The sequence below is a fragment of the Aptenodytes forsteri genome, unplaced genomic scaffold, assembly GCF_000699145.1.
Source record: "Aptenodytes forsteri isolate BGI_AS27 unplaced genomic scaffold, ASM69914v1 Scaffold413, whole genome shotgun sequence".
In the NCBI taxonomy this organism is placed as follows: Eukaryota; Metazoa; Chordata; class Aves; order Sphenisciformes; family Spheniscidae; genus Aptenodytes; species Aptenodytes forsteri.
Window position 1 is genome coordinate 215,777 of NW_008794372.1, and position 23,552 is coordinate 239,328.

General features: G+C 41.5%; 1 protein-coding gene across 1 annotated transcript in view; it reads right to left on the minus strand.

Moving 5' to 3' along the window:
* CUNH11orf70 (chromosome unknown C11orf70 homolog) overlaps window positions 1-23,552 on the minus strand; it is a 51,868-nt gene that overhangs the window by 21,967 nt on the left and 6,349 nt on the right. The gene's annotated exons all lie outside the window — the stretch shown is intronic.

Consider the following 23,552-nt stretch of genomic DNA (forward strand, 5'->3'; position numbering starts at 1 on the left):
GCTGGCGCGCTCCCGCCGCGGGGCTCGACCCCGCTCACAAGCGTTCCGTCGCCCGACGGGGCCGCCGCTCACCCCTCCCCCGTGAGGGCCGCAAAGGCATGGGTGCCCCACTTCTGACAGGATTTCTTTGATTTTTACCTATAAAATCCCCTAATTAAACATCAGCCTTCTCCCCCCTCCCCTCTGCTCCTGTCTATGCACCGGGAAAACTCAGGCTTGCCAAAGGAGAGCCTAGCAGACAGGCACACAAAGGCAGGGACTGCCATTGCTGATTTAATCAACACCACCCCCAATAACATAATGCCAAAACGAATTATGAAAAGTGCAAAGTTATGAACTATTAAGCTCTAATGAATCGGGGCTGCTTCTTGCTTCCCAGGGTGTTGAGCCATTTGGGAATAGCAAGGCCATGCTTTCAAGCTCTTCCCAGTGGACAATTTAAGGAAAGTACATTTTTACTTAAGGAAGTTATTTTTAAAAGTCCAGTAAAGCAAGAGACACCTTGCAAAATTTGGGGAATTTCCTGCCCTTTGCAGGGAAAGCAGTAAGAGTTTAAGGCTGCTGCACATCTCACGCTATATCCTGTAGCAATCCACCCCCCTCCAAAACCAGCTCTTGCTTTGCTGCAAATCTCCAAAAATGTAATTTTCCCATTAATCTGTTTAGGCTAAACAGCAGCCCCGTTTCTAAGAAGTTTAGCAGTGTTTTTGTTCTAATTAAAAAAATAATAAAAATTAAGCTGAATCACATTTGATTTGATTAGAAAGCAGAAGAGAAAGGTGCAGCATGCCACGACGGTGGGGAGCAAAGCTGAAACTGCTGACGTGCACTCCCTTGTCTCATCGGCCTCTAAAAGATGTCCTACAGATTTAACTTGTAAGACATGTTAGTCAAACAGGCTCGTACCAAAGGAATCCAGAAGAAACAGATATCATAAGCCTGTTAAGAAACCCTGTTTTAACATAGTTTCAGTAGAATTAATTGGTCACTACATGCTTACTAAATTTTGTAGAAGAGTGCTTACACCAGCAGGCTGCAGTTCAGCAGACCAAATTATTGTGTAGCAGCTATGTGACATTTAAGGAGCCATTCCCCTGTATCTTCACCATTCTGTACTCTCCAAGAGTTTTCCCCCACGCTTCCATTTTTTTTTCCAAAAAACTTTACTTACACCTAAACAATGATAGAAAATAAAGCTACGCCATACTTCAAGATGTTTAAATGGTAGAGGCAGTTCAAGAGGGGATAAAGAAAAAATGTGCCTTTCTTCTTAGTATTTAATTATGATCTAAAGAGGAGGCACCTGAAACAAATTATTATAACCTTATTCTCAACACGTCTCCGCCCACCCCAGCACTACCCCATCTGTTAAATGCCTCTTGCCACTAATATTGCTAGCCAGAGATTAAATAGCCAAAGTGAAAGAACTGGTTTGGGCAGGGAGTGATGTGTAGCAACAATTACCAAACACATAAATTCCCAATTTTAAGTTGTGTGGACTCAAATACAGGATTAAAAAAAAAAAAAGTGAAACTTTAGGTCTTTTGGGGCAAAAACTTCTACTGACTTCAGTGAGGATTTTCTCTGATTAAAGTGTTGAATCAACAAGCATATGCTTAAATCCCACTGAAATCTAGAGTGTTTAAATGCTTTGATGAATCAGGAGTGAGGAAATGAGTAAGGACTTCAGGACTGGCTCAGGAGGATCAGGACAGGAAGCTCTAAACTAAGGAATTAATTTCTTTAATGTTGTGCCATCTACCTATCATAGTTTTATAATTCAACATATCCAGTTTTAAGCAGTTTACAATAATAAAAATTAAACTGGGACTTTCAGTTTAAACACTGACCTCATTATCCTCTGATGTCATTCACAACAAGCCTGAAGTAGAAAGTCAGGCGCAGTACTCTTTTAAACACAAACATTTAACTTGTTTTTTAAAAAGTTAAGGATTTTATGGTCTCACAGAAGATATTTGGAGGGTGGAAAAAATATTTTTCTGCTGCAGAATGAAGTCTTGTAAGTATATATTATTAAGCAATAGTAGTTCCTCACTTTTTACCAGACTAATTTTCAGCATTGTTTGTTTTTCACATATTTACTTATATGTGATTTTGAAGTTTTACAGTCCTGAATAAACTGTGGGCCTTAAGTGCAAAGCAAACAAACCAGCTTTTCCATGGCAAACAAAAATCAAATTACAGAGGACCAGCCCTGTTGCACCTTTGCGAAGTGCATCAGTCTTTAAGGCAAAGGTCAGTTGGTGATGGAGCAGCAGCCCGTTCCAGTAGGGGAGGTAGTGAAGAACCTGAAGAGCAGCTCCCCCTCCCTCCTGCAGATGCCTTCAGCATCGCTGAGGGATAGTTAAGCCGCATGAATTAGCTGAACAGAGGAGGAAAAGAATAATTATCAGTATACATCTGTGAAATAAATTAGTCTTTCCAGTGTTAAAATACTGTAGAAAAAGTCTGATGGAGAGTAAATTAAAGTCCAGGTCCTGCATCTTGTCTGTAATGAGGACTAGAACCCCCCCGAATAGAAAGCACTGTACACTATGGTGAAGCTCAGCTCCCGCAAAAGACGTACGGGATATCAACGTCCAATTCTAGGCACTTGCACTGATAAAAGACTCCAGATTTAAGTCTGAGAGAGAGACAGAAGCCAATTTAAAATATGTCTAAATTAACAAATAGGAAAGACTGTGGTATATCTGAATTCCCCCTTTTCTCCACCTCCACCCCAAATGTTGTTCTTCAGTAACCCAAGCCTGCAAGGCAGGAGTCCCCGTCTGCTCCAGAGCCGGGCTCTGGATCCTCAGGTGAAGGCAGGCACCAATACCTCTGCTTGCAGAGAAGTGCCAGAGGTTTTCTTCTAAAACACAACCAAAGAGCTCATGGTGGCCACCTTCATACCATGCACCTAGAGCCCTCACCCAGGAAAAGGGAAATCTGGATTTTAGCCTCTTTCAGCATGAGAAAGCTCACAGCTTTTACATCTAAAGTGCTTCGACTACTAGGGCTGGTGTCATGTCCCCTGAGTTAACCTACCACTGTCCTAGCAAACTTATTTCTGGATCACAGTGTCAGGGCCCTGCAGAGGCTCAGCAACCACATTTCCCCAGCAATGTGGCTGCCTACACTCAAGGCCACTTCTGCCATAACCTTGGGTCAGATGGCTGTGAGAAGAGCTGGGTGGAACAGAGCTGTGAGGCACCTCATTGGAGCCTCATCCTCTTGTTTTAGGAGCTGTGTTTCAGCCCCAGATGTTGACCCTGCTCCTCACTGGAGCTGTGTGGACAGCATGCCTGTGCCTGGCCGTGAACCCCACTGATCCTGAGCCTGACCTCAGACTCAACCTGTCTCATCACTACAGACTGGTCTGGTGATCTGGACTCGTGGTTGAATGTCGTCACTGTCATCAGACCTGTTTCGCTGTTCTGGTTGGGGTGCTGCGGGACAGGGCTGGGGAGGGCACTGCCCGACTGGCCTCGCTGTCACCCTCGGCTCCCAGCTCACCCCATCTTACAGAGCAGCCCCCTCTTGCTGCTGCCTGACACACAGTATGTGGTAGAAAGATGGTTGTGTTTATGCTAGATTTGTCCATGTTGCCTGTTTTAGTTTAATCAACTCAATATATCTGAGTGACTGTTCCGTTAATAACCACAGCTTCCAAAGGACCTGTGGTATATTGCTTTATACATGCGCTACAGCCTATTATGAGGCTTAATTCAAAAAGCAATGCCAAACCAGATAATTTACAATTTGCATCATAGAAAGTATTTAGAGATAAGTAGCAAAGAAAATATGTGAGGCTAAATACCAAAAGTGAGTTTAGGCATCAAAGCATTGGAATGCCTAAATTTCCTTTGGTCCTCAAAAAAGAAACATGAGATGCTGGAGATGCACAGTAAGAATTAGAGTGAGGCCAAGGAAACTCAACACAGTGTGTGTGACATCATCCAGGCCTGTCTAAGAGGGAAACAAAGAGGATTCATGCACTTAGGTCTTGTTTCTCTTACACAATTTATGTACTCCCCTGGAGATTCACTGCCTTAAAGCTCTCCTTTGAAGGCTGGTGTCTAAACACCCTTTCTCTAAATCAGATAGGGGTTGCTGTTTCTTTTAAGCCCAGCAGAAGAGAAAAGGGTTACTGAGCTACTATTCCTTTTTACAAGCAATACATGAGTTGTTTGTCTACACAAGTAGTAATTGAGATGCCCAGTTTCAAATTCACCCTATGCTTTGAGAGTTCAGCACTATACTCGCTTTCTTCTAGGACCACAAGCCAAAACCACACAGCTTACATACATAGTTTTCATATACAGTTTACATACAAAAGCTTACAAGGCATCTGGGTAATTGTATCTCACAAACTGTTTCCCTATGTAGAGAATAACATTTTACTATAGTAGTTGGAGTACATAAACATGAATTTGTCTCTACAACTTCTTGGTTAGGGCCTTTAGGAGGGAGGGGGCACCTCTGGGCCGTTCAGGTGCCAAAGACTGTTTATTACTTTTATCCAGTGACTGCCTGGCTAATATGAAATATTGAAGTAATCTTGGATTTAGGCATGCAAATTCTTCAGCAATCCTATTTTAAATGCTTTTTACTGATTCTGATTAATTGTTTTTTTCCCTTATTATTTGTAGACAATTGTGTAGCCGTACTGCAAGGTGTTCTGTTAGTTACCCAGCACAGTTTTACATGTACATTAAGAACTAAATTTTGCCTATAGACATGCTTTTGTCTTCATTGATTTTTGATGCTCACATCTCTTGTGTTGAAAACAAATTCCTTTAAAATTTAACAGTTCCTCTCCCTTCTATGTACATGAGTACAGCAGTACCAGGCTACAGGATGTGCTGTTTTTCTCTCGACAGTGATCAGGGTATTTGTGGGAGTGTCTGAAGTCCTAGATGCTGGAGGCTTGATTCAGTTGCTTGAACTTGGTGTCTGCTGCCATTTAAGATCCCTCGGGGGACTGCAACATCTTCATGGGGCTGTCGGATATGATACAAGACCTAGAGGAGACCTGTGCTCCTCCAGACTGGTGGCTGGAGGTCAGGTGGGCATTTCAAATGGCACTAGACCTAGAGGTGAGAGCTGAGACCTGGGGGTGTGTTTCAGCTTCAGAGACTTAATTTGAGGTGTCTACTTACAGACGTTTACAGGTCAGCTAAGCTTCCATTATTATCAGGGGAGATCAAGATCTCAATTTAATTGCATAGAGAGGCATTTCAGATGCCCAAGGTACCTTTCAGATTGCCCCAGATACCCCTTTTCTGATTTTTCGGAATGGCAGCTGGAGGCTGAGCCTACTCTAAGCAATGATATATCTGCCAGATCTATAAAGGAAATACTCTGCTTTGTCTTAGATGGAACTAGGTGGCCATGTGCAGGCATGTGAATTGAGTCCCAAGTCAGTACTGTCCTTAGAGTCAACAGATTTATTCAGCTGATGAGATGTCTACCATAAGGTGAGCTCAAAAACATCCTAAACTCCATACTTGAACTCTGTTGAATGTTGTGATTGCATGTATACCTAATGTACATGTTATATGTATACATCTACCCAACAGGCACCTAAAGTTAGGATTCAGGGATGAATTCCAGCTGTGGAGGTGCCGGCTCAGTGGCTGAAAAAGCACACCTGTCCCTTCTGTTGTAAATGTATTTAAGATCCCTCTTAGCTCTGTACACCTTATTCTCCACCTATAGTCTTGGTAAAGCATCTAAGACCATTATCTTCCCCACCAGTATTTTGTACATCCCAGTTTAGCCCCACTCCCCCATACCTACGAGCAAATTACAGCTATCTCCAGGATCCCAGTTCCTGTGCACCTTCACTCACTCCCAACCTTGGGTTACTTTGTCCCTTCTCCTCCCACTGACCCTCAGGGATCTTTGCATCCTATGCCGCTCTCTGTGCCGTAGCATTCATGTCTCACTCAGAGCTCCTTCACTAAACATACCAAAGCCAGCCAGTTGTTGACTTTCATTAAAAATAGTGGGCAGAAATATCACCGCTGTCTTTTCCACCATTTTTTCTTCTCTGAAAAGGGCTATATACGATATTATTACTATATGTAAAAAGATTCTTTTTGCATATTTTATGTGGGACTACTGAATTAGAGATGTTATAAGCATATCACTAACGTATCCTCCTTGGGTGCTTATTCTGTTACTTATTCACCTTGATATTCCTTGGCTCTCCTTCTTATCAAATGGGATTTTAAAGGGTTTCCATTTTTGGGTTATCAAATACAAAATTCAGTCAGTAGTGAGGGCTTTACAGGGAGTGACACTGCATTTCAGGAGTCTATAAAAGGTTTCAGTGAGGAAAAAGGAAGCTTCATTTCAAAAGGAAACTGAGTGTGGTTTTCCAGCAGGATATATTTACTAAAAATATTGTTAGAGTGACTTTGGAGAAATGTGTATGTGTTGAAATTAGCAAGCAACAAGCAAGGGCTTGCCTACAGTATTTTTACACTGAGAGGGATACATCAGTGACAAATCTCAATGTAGCTTGATGTGAATGGTTTGAAATTAGGATATTTAGCACCCACAGAGACCTTGATTTCTCTCCTGCAGTGCATGTGAGCTGACTGTTTACAAACATGTTCCATGTATGCAAGCTACCCATCAATATACATCGCTTCAAAAAATGTACCTAGTGAAAAATCAGGGTGGTCTCAGCTGCTGTAAAAGTCAAAGGCTATGAAGGGTTAAGCCTAACTGAATGTTTTTTCTCATCAAGAGGGTGGGGTTAAGGCAAGGGGAGAAGCTATAAACATGTAAGATTTGGAATGTAGCACTGTTGCCTAACAAGACCTCTGTCTTTGACATTAAATTCAGTCTTTTTTCAGGGCTGGCAGGCAAAGCAAGTTCTATTGCTCTCTTAAAAGCTGGGTAAGAGGTCATGTGACTTTTGCTTTCATAAAAATAGCTTTTATTGCAAAATCCAGTTTCCTTTGTCTGCTGTTTATACTGTTTAAACAAAGTTTATGAAGTGTTATATAATAAGGTACCCAAATCCCGTCTTCCATTCAGTCTGACAAGCATCCTTCATTGCATAATCGTGAATCTTAACCTAGGCCATCTGAGAGGCTAGCAATCTAAACCCTGAACCAGTCTGGGAGGGTGGAGAAATTCCTCTGTTTTCCAATTTGTTTACTAAAATGATGAGGTCTTTGCTGAACTGCAATATTTGTGCTTTGACCTTTATAAAATGCCTTACGTTTGGGGGTTTACTTTATACTACTGAGTCTAAATTCCTGTGCAGATTTTTTCTTGCTATTGTTTTCAATCATGTAAGGAAAACTAGTCTATTCTATTCTTCCTAGAAAGGGGAGGAAAAGATGGGCTCCACTGTGAATTGCTTCTTTTGGGCTTTGGAGAACTGAAGTCAGTTCCCAATGTGACCACAAAGCTTCTACTGCAATTTAAGCAAGTAATTTAGCACTAGACCCACAAAGGACATAGAAGGTAGCGTTGTTGGGCTGAGATGCCCATCAAGATCCAGATTCTTAGTTATATGTCTGGGCTACCACTTCAAAATGTGAATAGTTACAGAGATCCCCCCAAAAGCCCCACTCTAAGCAAAAAGATGCCTAAACTAGCCAACAGGAAATAGTATCTGACAAAAGGAGAAGTTTCATGTCAATTATGAGAACTGAGGCGTGACCTTGGATTGAAGTCTCCCTGATTTCAGCTGAATACTCTGGCCACTAATTCTACGGTCATTTTTATTCTCTTCAGCCCAACAAGTATTACGCTTCTACACAGACAGACAGTTTCAACAGCGAGACTGATGGAGATCTGTCCTATACTGCCCTCTGATCTGGAAGTTATAAAAGGCGATACATGAATAAACATTTTCCCTGTGGGTAAAATCCAGCTTTACCCACACAGATGAAAGGATAAGGGTAACACGGCCACTGGCTCTCTTGTTTTATGCGGGATTCTGTCTACCAGGACAGCTCTGGGAACGCTTACTGAATTGGGCTTGGGAAGTCACATAAAAGAGGAAAGTCTACGCTTTGAATCCTGATGCTATTTAGGTATAGGAGAGATGTTCCACAAAGTCAAGATCAAGGCTGATGTAGGCTTGTCCACAAAAATAAAGAAAATAACAAGAAAAGTTGTTTTGGGGGGGAATTTTTTTTCTTTCCTTTGAAATGTTCCAACCGACTGTTTTGCTGTTTTCCTCCACAATTATGACTTCCACAGCAGCCAATAGACTATCAGCCAAGACATTTATTTCTAGAGGTAATGCCAGTACCTCCTGTCACGGAGAAGGCAGAGTAAGAGAGATGTTTCATGCAATTTGACCTGCTCCAAGTGAGATTAAGATTCTGACAGAGAGCTGGTGATAATGGGTTCCTCGCTAAGCACCAGGTGCTATGACTGTCCTTGTTCATCTCTGCAAATTCAACTCTAGGACAGACAAACATTGTATAGGGACCTAGGGATAATAAGTACCTGGAAGCAGATTGGCACCCATGTAAAAGTCTGAAGCAAAAGGTTCTTGTTATTCTACTCAACCTAAGAGACAGGCTATAGGACTAATTGAAGAGTGACAGTAGCCTTTCAAGGATATCTATTTTGGATGCATTAGGGCAGCACAGCCTGAAGTCAACAAATATAGGGTCAATTTAAGAAACATTGGTGGTGTCAAAACAAAACCGTCACCCGGTTTGAACAAAAACTTGACATTTCTACATTTCTTACAGAAGAACCAGGAAATAGATTTGGAAATAGGTAACCATTTTGGTTTGAGTTCCAGGAATTCTATGGTTAATTCTCACCTGTTGGCAAATCTGGGGCTTTTTGTCAGTGTTGGAGAAGTCTACAGGGTTTCTAGTAGTCAGGAAAACCCCATGGAGTCTCCCAGGGCAGAGCTGAAAGTCTAAAACTTGGGTTCCACAGCTTATGATGGAGATCACCAAGTGTCCAGGCTTATTCCTCAGTGCCAGGGTGAAACCCTCATTAGAGTTAGAAATTTTAGGCTCTGGGAACAACAATATAGAGTCTAGAAATCCATATCTATCTGCACAATAGATCGGTCTCGAATTCACAGGCCAGGGAAGACCAAGCTCTTGATTATCCTACCAAGCAGTGGTTTTTTGGTGGCAGGAAACTAGGAAGGTTTTTATTCAGAACTCCGCATGAGTTTTGGTAAAGTTGGTTTTGATTCATACAAATTGGGATTATCTAATGAAAGCCTGCTTATCCAAAACCTCCAGTTGTACAACAGAATAAAAGAACACATCAGAGAATGCGATTGCTATGTTATCTTTGCAAACTCCTCCTCCTGGTTCAGTTGGTGTTTTTCTTCTCTGCTTTCTATTCTAAGCTGCTGTGTGATTTGCTGTGCAGCGTTAAATACTGATCTCCTGACAGTAGTATGCCTCAGAATCCATGTTGAAGGAAGCAATTCCTCTCCCCAGATGCAGGTCCAAGACTGCAAGGAGAGTGTGGAGCTCTTGTTTATGGGTATGAAATGTGTGGCCTAAATCTTGTGCATGTCCTCTAGTGGAAAACCAAATCAGAGCGCTCACCACTTTGTCTACAGATACCAATAGATAAGGAGATACGTACACTAGTTTGCTTCTGTAATTTATCTGGTGAGAATAAATTTGCACCTGCAAAATGAACAAAAAGGCTGCTACAGCTCCACAGTAAGTATAGCAGGACAGAATACTTTGCAAGTGCAAAAAATTCTTTTAGAATCTGTCCTTATATTGTCTTCCCTGCCAGGTGTTTCCACCTCCTTTCAGTCCTCAGGTCTTACAAATCACGCTGTGTAGTTAGAGCATCAGCATCAATCCCATCTTCCCTTTGACTCCATTCTGAAAGAATCAGTATAAAAGAGACGAGCTTCCTCTTAGCCTTCCAGATGAGTGCATATGGCTCAGTTACTAAAGCAATACTGTCCTGATGAGGAAGTGACAAACTCATTTTAAGATACAGGCCAGGTAAAAGTCTCACTTCTTTGTTATTCTGCACAGTATCATTTGAATGAAATTATATGCAAATGCTTTGTTAAAGTGTTTCTGAGAATATATACCTTTTACTTGGAATAACAAGAAGCCAAATTGAGCCAGAAACTATGAAAATTGATGGAAACCGATCAGTTCCATCCCCTGCAAAAGAGACAGGATTGTCCTTCCTGTTTAGCTGACATGATGAAGAATGGATAATCTGCTTTTATTCTGTAGCGATGAGTCTGAAAGAGAAGTGGCAACATTTTACTTTTGATTTTAATACTTTCTGTATTTCAGTGTCTAAATTAAAAGTCTCCTTGCTAAAGCTTGAGCTAAGAAGTGATTGCTAAAGGTTTCAACTTACAAACTTCAAAATCAGAAGTCCTGACAGAAGGATGGTAGGTCTTTTCCTTCTGAAGGATGCACAATTTACAGTGCCTGGTCTGGCTCCCAGAAGCCATTTGGGATGATTGCCATTTTCTCTAAAGTTGCAGTTGTCTTTCTAATCATGTTGTAGTTCAGCTGAGGAATATTTAGACTAGAGTGGGAAATATTTGGGTATTAAGACCCTTTTAGAACAAAAAAATGGATCAGGGAAGCAACATTTAGAGAAGTTATTTATATAACAATAGACCAAGAGATCCTTGCCAAAAAATAGACTAGTTGTGCCAGACATGTGCGTACAATAAAAGAGTTTGTAATCTGAAGGAGAGGTGTTAAGGGTTTTCAAGCCTGTACCCAAGACACAACAAGTAGGGAAAGGATAAGGTGCTCTTAATGAACCCATAACTTCCTTCAGAGCTTGCAAAATCATCTTTTGAATGCATTCAGAGTGGTACACAATCTGATGGTTTATAATTCTATCTAGAGATCTTCATACATTTCAGAAAACATTATTTAATTTTCTAGAGAGCTTGTAAGCATTCCTTTATTCCTTAAGCACAAAGAGATACAAAGATTTTTCCAAAAGACTATTCTAACAGAACTTATTATGCCTGACAAGCCTGGAATTGGCTGTAAGGTCTTTTTTCTTTTTTTTAAAGTAAATTTAAGTTAATTCATAAACAAGATTTGCTACTGTGTTTTTTTGTTTGGTTTTGGTTGTGCTGGGGTTTTTTTGAGTTTGGTTTTTTTTTTTTTTTTTCCTTTTTCTTTCCTTGCTAGCCATTTCTCTTCTCCATTTTAGGTCCCTGAAAATGTTTCCAATGCTATTCCCACTACAGTTATTGAGTTCTGCCTTTTAATTCAACAGCAGAAGGACTAGAGTCATTCATACATGTTATTCATATGTGAATATTTCGAGATGCAAACATACCACTCGGTGGATAATTAGGTTTTCAATCTTAATACATAATTTTAAAGAACATACTTTCAAAAGTTAGCTTTAGAACACACATTGACAGTTAATAAGGGAACAGCAGAGTATTCAAGGAATAAAGAAGGGGTCTCAGGAATCAATTTTTTATACCTATATATTTATATCCTCTTATTTGCTATAAATTAGATTAATGATGCCAAATATCCTGTGAACTGTAATTCTGGCAAATCATCTGACTATAAGATAAATTTGATTAAGTTGGAAGCACTGAAGAACATGTTAGATGTGTAAGGTGGCCCCTGCATAGAAGTATTCAGATGTTGACAGAAAAACTTCAAATGCATTGGCATCTAGTTCCCTAAGGAAATTGAAAACATAGTCAGAATTAACTTATCCCCATTCATTATGCAGTTAGCAAGCAACTTAAAAGGTTGGCAAGCTCTACCTCTTCCCCTCTGGGGAAAAATAAACATAAAATTAAAGTGAATGCCCTTCCTAGAATCCTGTTTATTTTGAATGTCTTCCTTATTCCAGACTTCTATTTTACCAAAATCAACATGTTGACTACATCCTAGTGAAGCATTGATAGTAAACCTGACCACTCCTTGCAACATTATCAGAACAGACAGATTTCTCAAACTCTCATCCTATCATTGGACAATACAATAGCTTGATTTGTGGGAAAGGCAGTGTTAAGAGCCCTAAACTGGCGTTAAATGGAATCAGAATTGTTTGCTCCTTTTCATCTCATTGAACATACAGACTGGCTGTGTTTATACTGCTGAGTTGATTCAAGCCTTGAGGCTGAATAGCACTGACTGGCTTGTGTCCACACTCCAAAGGGTCAAATCCCTCTACAACTGACTTCTCTTAGTGACAACTGGAGTGGTCCAAAACAGAGTCAAGGAGAGCACTAAGAATTAAGATGTGTGACAATAAGTGTGAATGCCTGAGCTCATTACCTGGTCCTCTTTTGTTTAGCCCTAAAGAAAAAAAAAATCTGGTTGCTGTGAAAACTTAAAAACAAGCAACCAGAGCAACAGTGACAATGAATCCATTAGATGTGTGAGTCTACGGGGGTACGTGTCACAGCCTAGGAAGAGGATTCTCAGTAATATTCGTGTCTGGAGAAGCAAAGCAGAGACCTGCTTCTCAAGATCATGGTCACAGCAATCATGGATCATGAAGAACTCTGCTGCGGCCGTGCTTACAAGGATCACATGTACCTTGGTATAGGTATATACCTAGGCAGCTATGCCTGCCTGCACCCAAGGGCTGGTGACCCCTCCTGCATGTATGTACACACACACACATATACATATGGGAGACAAAATTCATATGCATATACATAGATATACAGATAGATATATGAAATAGAACCAGCACTGCTCTCCAGTTTGTATAAAACCAGCCTGTGCTATGACACTCAGTATAATTTTAAATTGCTGCTAAGAAATCTTTCTGACAATGAGCCATTGATTTGAGTATGGTCCTTTTAAGATGTTTCCATGGGCTGCTGTTGGGAAGCTGCTGCACAGGCTGCCAGATACATCTTTTTGTTGTTGTAACAAGGGTGGCTTAGGACATGAGGCCATCAAGAGGCCTGCTGAAATACTGGTTAGTCTGGGAGAAGCCAAATCCAACATGAGTCACACTCATACTGTATCTTCATGCGGTGTGGGGGTGGGACACTGGCACACACCATCTCTTAATCTCTGCCTAGTTCTTCCCAGCCCAGAAACAACTGAGCTTGCCCCAGAGTGGAGCTTAAGAGTGAACTAACACTTACGCAGCATGGACATTCAGGAGATAAGACTTGGGCACAAAACTCTAGCAGACACCAACAAGACACTATAGACGTACTTTTTGTTTACTAAATTTGAAATAGGTTTTTTTCCTATGTGTGAATCTTCCATCTAGAGTAACTCAAACCTTTATAGCAGAGTTGGTCAGGTTGGATTGGGAAAATTATTTAGGTAACATTGAAAATTCTGCCTTGAAAGATTGAGTCTAGAGACTAGGGAGGTGTAATGTCAAAACTCCACTCCAGTTTAATATTGAGCATGCTACTGCAATACATTGTTTTCCCTTGATAAGCTCACAAAGTGATATGATATTGAATATACAGCCAATTGTCCAATATTGATGGCCCGATTATCTTTGTTGAAGTTAAACCATGTCCTAGGTACAGAGATGTATGATCTGGCTGCCTGATGGAAACCATAACCTGCATTCACACAGCAGTATGTCAGAGCCAATGTACTTTATTAGACTCTTAAACCACCTCTATAGCTACACCAGGAGCATGTAGTAACGCAGGGGTGGGTTTAGGCACTGACCTGTTAATGGCCTATACAGTTTAACTGGCGGCACAGTCCCTGGCATGGTATGCCCTGTGCCAGCTAGCACTTTCCCAGACAATGTCCAAGCCCAGCTCAGGGCCTGGCACAGTCCTGGGACTCTTCCCAAATGCAATATGAACAAAGCCACCTGCTCTAGGTGGAAAGAGAGTTTAGCTGTGTGGTTGCAAGCTGTAGCATGCCACTTGCTTTTGGAGCTAGAGAATTGGCTCTGGTCCATTTTATTTACTGGTAGAGATACAGCCAAACTGATCTATAGAGAGTCAGCTTAGCTTCTGCACACCCAGTGTACCAGTTGCACCGGACGTGTTAGGAATTAGGATGCAGAGATTTCAGACTTCCTCGGGTTAGGTTTAGAAACACATTTTTTTCATTTACTTGTGGAATCCCAACTCTTCAGTTATGTGGATAAAGGAGAATTGACTGCAAGTGAGCAAAGTTGTATCTACAGGGACATGACCAGTTTGGCCAGAATGTGTCACAGGGTGCACTGGTGATGATCAAGTTCTCATGTTATACATCCTTTTGTAGCTAACTTTTGTAATCTCAGCTTGAGATCTAGTTAAAAAAAACCCAAAAAAACAGTATGCCAAAAGAAAAAGTGAAGAAAAGAAGTCAATAGACCTCTTCTGGGTCTGTCTACAATGGCATTCATATCATCTACCTTCTACACAGTGCTTATGTCTGAGCTAGTCTCTAAGCTCTCTTTCAAGTCATTAGAGACAAATAGGTACTTTTAGGGACTGATTCATCTGACCTATTTTAGATATATACCTTAGGGACAGATGAGCTGTGCCTTAAAATTGTCTGTTTCTCTCCAGTTGTTATAAAGGAAGCACATGGCAATTATCTCACACATAATTGCTACACATCTACAGGAGACATAAGAAACTTCTAATTCCTCAGTCTACAATGGTACCGTACAATTATTTTTTAACATTTTCTTCAAACTTCTTGAATAAATCCATACGCAGCAGCAGTAGGCCACCAAGGGATAGCTTTCGGCTTACGTCCAATCCCCCCATAGTGGCCAGGGAGTGAAGGGTAGGGGCACAGACCTCAGTGGGATGTGGGTGACACACGGTGGCCTGGTAGGGCAGCTTGGGGGCCCTCCTCAGCTTACAGCAAACACAGCGGCCATGGACCTGGTGGGACCTGGGCTCTGCTACAGCTGCAGATTTACAGCATGTTAAACCTCTGCCTACTCAGCTGCCAAAGGAAACATGAGCGGCCACAGTAGTTATGTTCTTTATAGGAAATGAATAAGCACAAAAGGGCCATCTGATACCCCACACGCTAATGTGTGAGTACTGTCTTATTAATGACAAACGAGATCTGAGGAACACGCGGAGATGTGAAACGTAGTACTCCTGCTTTTTAAAGTATAACTCTGTCTTCCTTAACCCTTCAGTTTTTCTCTTCCCCAGAAAAAAATAAGAGTAACTTTTAGGCTCATTGGGTTTAATATACCTTGCATTTAATAGTACCAGAAGGATCTTAAAATGCTGTATTAATTATGGGCCAGATGTTGTATACGGTGCCAGGCTAAATTGATAGGACTGTTCAGGGCTGTAAGTGCTGTGCCACAGAGTTATGTGTTTGTAGTCAGCTCTCAGGGGAAGGGTAACATGGCTGGCAGCTACGTACCACTGAAAGAGAATTTTGATCCACGCAGACAGGGAAAATCTGTATGATTTTAAGAATTATGTTATTTTTTAGAGTCTCTTCTACATGACTTCTGGAAAGGTTTTACACTTTGGTGTTGTCATGGTTTAACCCCAGCCGGCGACTAAGCGCCACACAGCCGCTTGCTCACTCCCCCTGGTGGGATGGGGGAGAGAATCAGAAGAGTGAAAATAAGAAAACTCGTGGGTTGAGATAAAGACAGTTTAACAGGTAAAACAAAAGCCGTGCGCACAAGCAAAGCAAAACAAGGAATTCATTCACTCCTTCCCATCGGCAGGCAGGTGTTCAGCCATCTCCAGGAAAGCAGGGCTCCATCACGCGTAACGGTTACTTGGGAAGACAAATGCCATCACTCCGAACGTACCCCCTTCCTTCTTCTTCCCCCAGCTTTATATGCTGAGCATGACGTCATATGGTGTGGGATATCCCTTTGGTCAGTTGGGTCAGCTGTCCCAGCCATGTCCCCTCCCAACTTCTTGTGCACCCCCAGCCTACTCGCTGGTGGGGTGGTGTGAGAAGCAGAAAAGGCCTTGGCTCTGTGTAAGCACTGCTCAGCAGTAACGAAAACATCCCTCTATTATCACCACTGTTTTCAGCACAAATCCAAAACATAGCCCCATACCAGCTACTATGAAGAAAATTGACTCTACCCCAGCCGAAACCAGCACAGGTATTCAGGAACTGGACTAGGCATTTCCATTGTATTCACCTTGTTCTGCTGCAATGTGCTCTGTACCTTTATTGCTGTTTTTGGGTGCTGTTCAAATGCTGTGTTTCTACTTGGTTTATAAATCATACCTGAGATTTTAAAATCTTTCAAAAAATGTGGACATCCAATTTTCATTAAAATGAATGGAACTTTGAACCCTGTCCCTTCAGATGTCACTAAAAGCTTCTGAAGCTGCCTTTTAAAGCCTTGGACTATTATAACATTGTACAAAAATTATTCATTTCATTATGCTGAATACATTATTTCACCTTCTCTTCTTCCAAAATGAAAAAAAAAGTACTTCTTTTGATGATTTCATGGCAACATATTTGTCTTGAATTTGAATTTTTATCAGTAACACAAAAGTCAAATGAAAGTATTCTGCAGAGACTAGTGCCACTTTTCTTCAGAATCATCTAGCTTTTACACTAAAAAGAAATCTTCTCCTATATTTTCTATATTCCTAGCTCCATGCAGCAAGCCACAAAACTCAAGCTTTTTCTTGGCTTCTCATTTTGTTGAAGACACCAATATAAAAATAAGTATGTAGTGACATTATTAGCAACATATAATAATATATGTATACAATATAGTATATACACTGTAATACTACATATATATTTATATAATAATATAAGAATATTGCAGAATAGCTTTTATAATTCTTCCCCTCCCTGTGGTGTAGATCCCCAACATTTTGAAAATCTGTGAGTAACAGATTCTGAGCTATCAGCATGCTGAGTTACTAGGGATATCTGACTCCCCAAATGGCATCTGATCTATTATACCCAATTTATTCTAGAATATAATCACACTTAACAAATGGCCATTAGGATTTAGTGTCGCCCAATAATCATCTTCATCTAAACTTTTCAGCAAGAGACTTTGTCCTGTATACAGTTTCATTTAAAAACCTTTGACATGACCAATAGGGAACTTGAAAAGTGCTTTCCTGGAGCAGCCTGTTTGTGTAAATGCTACCAGCCGAAAAGGTCACTTGCAAAGAGAGGTGAAAGAATCTTAGTATTTACGGCTCTTGTTGGAATAAGTGAGCCCAGATAGGACCTTAGAAAACAGACCCTTGACACCTCCTGCACAGACGTGGTACTGACATTCCTTCATGCTTTTCTGGTGTTGGGGTGAAAGTACAGGGGTTTTCTTCTGTATGGGGTCTCTGTTCCTCCACTAACGGCAGATGCAGAACAACTTAGAACTGGTCTCAAAGTTTCTTTTTGTACTGGATGAAGAATGGAGATGAGCCACTCTTGAAACAATTTCAGCATAACTATCTGTACGTTGTTCAGGCAAAGTTTGCCCTGGTGCTGTTCTCATTTGGGTTGCTATAATGTAAAACTATGCAATTATATTTGTACAGAATCTCTCAAACAATATGTACCCCATAGCATTCTCAGGAATCAGGTGAAAGAAGAGATGAGACAGAGTCTTCTATAAATGCCAATAAAAAGTAGCACAAAGCTAGGGACAATACGCTCTCTCTATGCATGAAGGACATGTTACATTGGACCCTACATGGTGAATAAAGTAATACATTTAGACCACAGCTGTGCTGGAGGCAGTTCAGTAGATCTGGCTGTTGAAAGTACCACATGTGCCCAAAGGGCTTTTGGCAAGCTCTGCACCTTGCTGCAGGGTCTCCTGGGAACGGTGCTGCCCATAGTTAGCTCAGTTTGCAACTCCTCCTCCTTTCCTCTTCTCCTTCCCTGCCTGCCGAAGCTTGGATCTAGAAGTCTCTGCCTCTGGCTCTGCAACCATTCTCCTTAGGTATTGATCTGGCAATGGATTTAAAGAAAATAACAGAGGAAAAAAAAGGAAAAAAAAAAGAATAGGCCTAAACTGAAAAAAGCCCAAGCTTATTTTAACTGCAATCAGAAATCCTCGAGATATTAATCTATGTAGCCACCATCTATGTATCTGTGTGGCCACTGTCAAGACATGCAGTGCCAGGTGCAGTTTCCTTGTTGGAAATGGTCTCTGTGCACTGTTTATTATAGTGCCATCTCCTCTCCTTTCCTGTCATGCGCTCACAGCCAGAAAGAGCATGAAACATCTCCCAGGTCCCTGCAAAGAGGGGAAGGTGGGTGGGTATTGTGAGCATACAGGGGTTCTCTCTTTTGCAAGTACGTATTTTTTATCCAATCACTTCTTCTTTGAATGTTCCCTGTCTGATATCACTGGAGGATAGCTTGGCCAACAGCCCTGTTGTCAGTGTTTTTACTTCCAGTGCTATCCATGGTGAGACTTGTGCGTCAGAGCCCCGAGGTGCCCCAGGTCCCAGCCCCGGGTGTTAACTGACACGTTCTGGGCTGTGAAGTGGAGCTGAGCCATGGGGATGCAAATCTCCAGAGATGGGGAGGATGGACAGATGAGGGCGGTGACTCCTTAAGTGGCCCAACATGAGTTATCAGAGCTTGTGAGCAAGGGGCCTAATAGGGGTTCAACAGCACTGGGGTTGAACCATGCAGCTGGACCATGGCAAAGGAAGACTCTGGAGATAGCTGTATGTTTATTAGAGTAGGACGTAACCTCTGTAAGGTTTGAGAAGTCTTTTATATTCCCCTGCTCTGTCCTAATTAATTGCGATAATGAGACAGCACAACTGCTATGATTATTGGTATATATATTAGAGTGACTAGAAGTTCTCTGAGGGATATTAACCTCTGGGAAGATTCAGAATGACATGCACATATCTAAGTGGATAAATAAGATTAGGGCAATGGTCCAGTGCCTAATCCATACCCAAAGTTGGGTTCCCGCCCATGCACGGAAATGCTATTACCTCGGGTTAACAGACTATCTGCGCATCAGTCCTAGGTCTAAGGCATTTGGGAGCCCAAATCTACATGTCCCTGAATATATGTGCTCTAAAAAATGAGGTACCCTTAAAGTACACCTAAAAGATGCAGGTACCATGGAGCACACATCACAGCAAGGTAAGGGGTGGAGGAGGTGGCCCTGGTTACCTTTTGTGTAGGGGTCTAATGGTCAGAGCAGTCCCTCAGACAGTGAGTTTGCATTAAGGATTTGCTTTTACCAATAGGAGCCTTTCTGTCAAGTTATCTTTTTCAAAATCAAAGTGTGTGGATCCAAAGATGTGGCTCTTTTATCATTTTGATGGAGTGTGTGAATACAAAACACATTTTAAGAATCCACCGTGTGATTCCAAAGCTGAGGCCAGAAGCTTTTGCGTAGTGTCCTCCTGCATAAACCCAGCCCTGCTTTTCCCACTCTGGGGCTAGATCCTCAGAAACATGAAAAGTGCAGTTTTCAGAGGGAAGACTGGGTGAGCCTGCTGTAGGTACTGCGATAAGAAGATGTGAGTGGCGCTGAGAGAGCTTTCCAAGAAGAGAAACACAGAGGACACTTGAAAAGGTTTTTTGGTTGCAAAGATTTAACAAAGGATGCATTGCTTTGAGCATTGCCTTGTCAGATCGTTACACTCTGACAGAGCTTTAGTAGCTGGAGTAGAACAAACTCTCTGGATTGTCTTTTCCAGCTCTTCATGCTAAAGGAAGTGTAAAATGCTAGAAATCAATTGCACTCGGATAGGAAACTTGTAAAGGAGAACTTCCCTGACGGAAAATAAGATTTATGGGAAGTGTGGCTATTGTGGGAGATAAAGAATAGGTGATATATTTGGGAGAAAAAAAGAAGGAACAGTTCACATTTTTCTGTCACTTAACACCAAATGTTCTGCCAAAGGAAAAAAGGTACGGGTTAAGCCAAAGACTGCCAAAGTTAGTTAAAGCTTATCATTCACATATTGCCTAGAAAATGTCATCCTTTACTATCCTAATTATTCCATATTTGGGCTGTCTGGCATTCAGTGACAAGTCATTAACAAGATAGAAAAGCTGCTATTGCAGTACAGTCTGAACGCTTCTGGAAAAAGCTTGCAAAACAATGAATAGCACAGAAAAAGTGAGCAGGATGTTCCTATTTCCCCAGGCTCACCAGAGAGCAAAGGTACACGATATGAAGCTGAGATAACCTGAATCCATTTCAAAATCTGTTTAAAGGTTAAAAATACTGTGCAACTCTCTTCTATAACAGTGAGGCCAGGAGCTGATTGAGAGGATGTTGCATTATTTCTTTTAATCTCTACTAGGAGTTCAGGCAGAGGATACCAAAAGGAAGATCTAGCTACAGTCCCACAATAGGATGGAAGGATGATCTCTGTTGCTGATTGAGCATGTAAAGACTCAGCTGTTGCACCTTTACTGGGGAGAAACACGTCCTATTTTCACAGTACAAATTGTATGTACCACAGACATTGCTGTCGATCTCCTCAACACCCACTTTCCCCCATGCCCCTGCACTGTGCAGCGTTACTCTCTTTCTTTCTACACATGATGTGGCTGATCCATGTTCTTTGCAACAGTAGATGCTATTCAGCAGCAGTTTTCCATGATGTGGAGCTGGCTGCCATCTGAAGATTTGCCTAATGTGTTTCTGCTGCCCTGTCTCCTCACCTACTCTCAGCTGTTTAATATATGTAAACTAGCCATCAGATTTGGGGTTGAGTGGCCTCTCATGTGACATGTGCATCAGCTGTCTGGGAGAACATAGCTTACGGGAGTATTACTACAGCACTCAATATGTGTCAGGACTGTGAATAATGGGGTAATTGCACTGGATGATTATTTATACCAGCAACAGCACAGAAGTCAGTGCAGGTGGAATTGGGAAGTCACATGCCTTGGTAATGATAAACTGCCCATGTTTCACAGGAGTATGAAACAGTGGTGGTGACGGCTGGGTTGCGCTTAGTTACTTTGAAGCCAGATGCCTCCTGTATTGCAGATACGCTGTCCTTTAATCTCCTAAGAGCCGTGCTGGATTTTGCTGTGCTCTGTGTGACTTCATCTCTTGCCGTGACACTCCAAGACAGCCTCCTGCTGAGGTAGCAGAATTGGTCTGCAGGCTTCAGAGCTGCATTGTCAACACACGCGGCTGGGCCAGTCTATTTTCTAGTGCAGTGAGACTGGAAAAGGACCTCCATTTTCTTTTTGCTGGTGGTCAGGCCAAATTGCCTGGCAGCAGTATTGAAACATTAATTAATGTGCTGTGCATCCTCTTCTGCGTGCACAATGACTACTTGACTCTCAGCAAAGAGCAGGTTCCAGGCCATGTCTTTAAAACTTTTCATTTAGCACAGAGACTCTGGGGGCAGCAGGAGGGAAAGTAGCTCTCGGGATATTATTGTTGTTCCACCTACTAATGGTTCTTCTGCACTGGAAGAACATTCTTTTGGTGATTATGTATGACTTGCAAATAATAAGCTATCTTAGAGTGACTCAACTGTGAACAAACATAAATACGTGAAAAGGCATTTTAAGCCGTGTCTCCACAAATCTTTACATGTAATAAGCTTGAGTGTGACGTTTGATCCAGTAATCATTCTGAGACTTATTAAGGCCAGAAACATAAGCCATAGTAAGTGCAGATTAAGACCACTCTATATTTGACTAGCTATTTTCCTGAGAAATTTCTGACCTAAGTGTGTGACAGAAGCTTTCTTTTTTAAATAACTTTATGAATGTTTGCTGGCATGGCAAACCAAAAGAACGAGATACAATAGCCTCTTGGTATAAATCTCTGTTAATGAGATCAGGACTAGAAACCTCATTGTTCAGCTCACATTCTGTCTGAACGCAATCTGCTTCTCAAATTATAAATCAGGGGCAAGACACTGTACCATTGTGTAACCCTACACCCCGGCTCTGGAATGTTTCCTAGTCACAAGAGGATTGTCATCATTTCATTTACAAGAGAACTATCAAACAGGCTGGGGACATATTTGGTCTACAACCCCCCCTCAAATGAAGACGAGTCCCCCCTCCCTTGCAGCAGGGTATTTTTGTAGCAACAACACAGAAGCGTGCATTATAGTGTGCCACATCCTGAAATCTAAAAACAAAAGAGAAAAAGTTATTATGTCTATCACTCTCATAAGCAGTGCTAATTACTAAGGATTAAGAATTTGTTTATATATGGCCTATATATGTCCATCCCTCTAGAAAACAGACACACATGTGTAATAAGATCATTGAATAGGAAGGTTTAGTTGTGCCTGCAAAGGCGCATTGTCTCTGCAAAGCCTCTGCCGTCCCACAAGACCTTACAGCACATTCTGCTTCAGAAAGCAGATCCCTTCTGACCACTTCAGACAGTCAGAGAGGGACTTCATCACAGGGTGCGAATGGCACAGTAATTTCAAGAGGTCTGAAGCACATAATTGCTTTCATGTTTTCATCCAGCTTTCTAACAATCCAAGAAAAAGGGGAAAGACTTACTATATTTGTTACTGGTTTAGGAGCTGTCTAGGAAATCCCAAGATCACTCTGCAGCTCCACCAAATGTAGGTCGTTATACACTTAACCTAAACATACAATCTTTCGGGTCAGCCAAGTCACCTTTAATTTTTGGTAGGACTCAGGCCAAGAAGGCACTCCGGGAAGGGAAAGAAGTTCACCCTTAGCAACCTGTGGTCTGTCTCCCTAGTTCTGTCTGCTGGTAAGGGCAATATCATGAAAGGTATGTGTAAATACTCATCCTCCCCCCCATAGCCCTGCTAGCTGAAACCTCCTGGTGCTGTTCTCAACTACTGAGAACGTCTGTGTTGGTACTGCCACAGCAACTGTGCAAAGCAGTGCCATATAGCTCTGTTCTCCAAAGGGAGATTGTGGGCATGGGCTGACTAGAAAACACAGAGATAAGTGTTGCAACGTGAATAACTAAGAGAAAATAACTCCAGCAAACCAACCATATGGTCTCTGAAGGCCATGTTCTCTAGTGCCAAACCCTTTCCCTACAGGTGAGAACAGAGTTCAGACCTCTTGAATAGATCATGCAAATACTTTTTGAATTTAATTAGATGGCAAAACTGGGAAATCAGAAGGGGAAATAATTTCCACTGGCAAGACATGACCAAAATATTTAAATGGACCTGAAATTAAACATTTCACATAGCTTTCGACTAATCTGCTTAAGCTAAATTTAGTCTCAAAACCTTATCTTGAAGTGAAAAGTCAGACTTCTAAACATGAACAGAAATATTTCAACTTTACTGATTTTTTTTTTCCTTTGACCAAAACTCTTTGCTGAATATGAAGTATTTCAGGAGCATTTCCTTCTTTAGAAATAAATGTTTCTATTTATTTTAGTTTGTTTAATGGCACAGTTCTTTAGCGACCATCAAATTACAGACAATGGTCCCTTCTATTGGCATTTTTACCTAACTGCATGACAGCACGAACTTAAAGAGATTCAGCATCTTTTAGAGTCTTGTCTCAGCACCGGTAGGAAAGATTAAATATGAACAGACATTGCTGAAAATCGGACAAAAGGCATAGGAAAGTCTTCTCTTCTCTTCTCTTCTCTTCTCTTCTCTTCTCTTCCTTCTCTTCTCTCTTCTCTTCTCTCTTCTCTTCTCTCTTCTCTTCTCTCTTCTCTTCTCTCTTCTCTTCTCT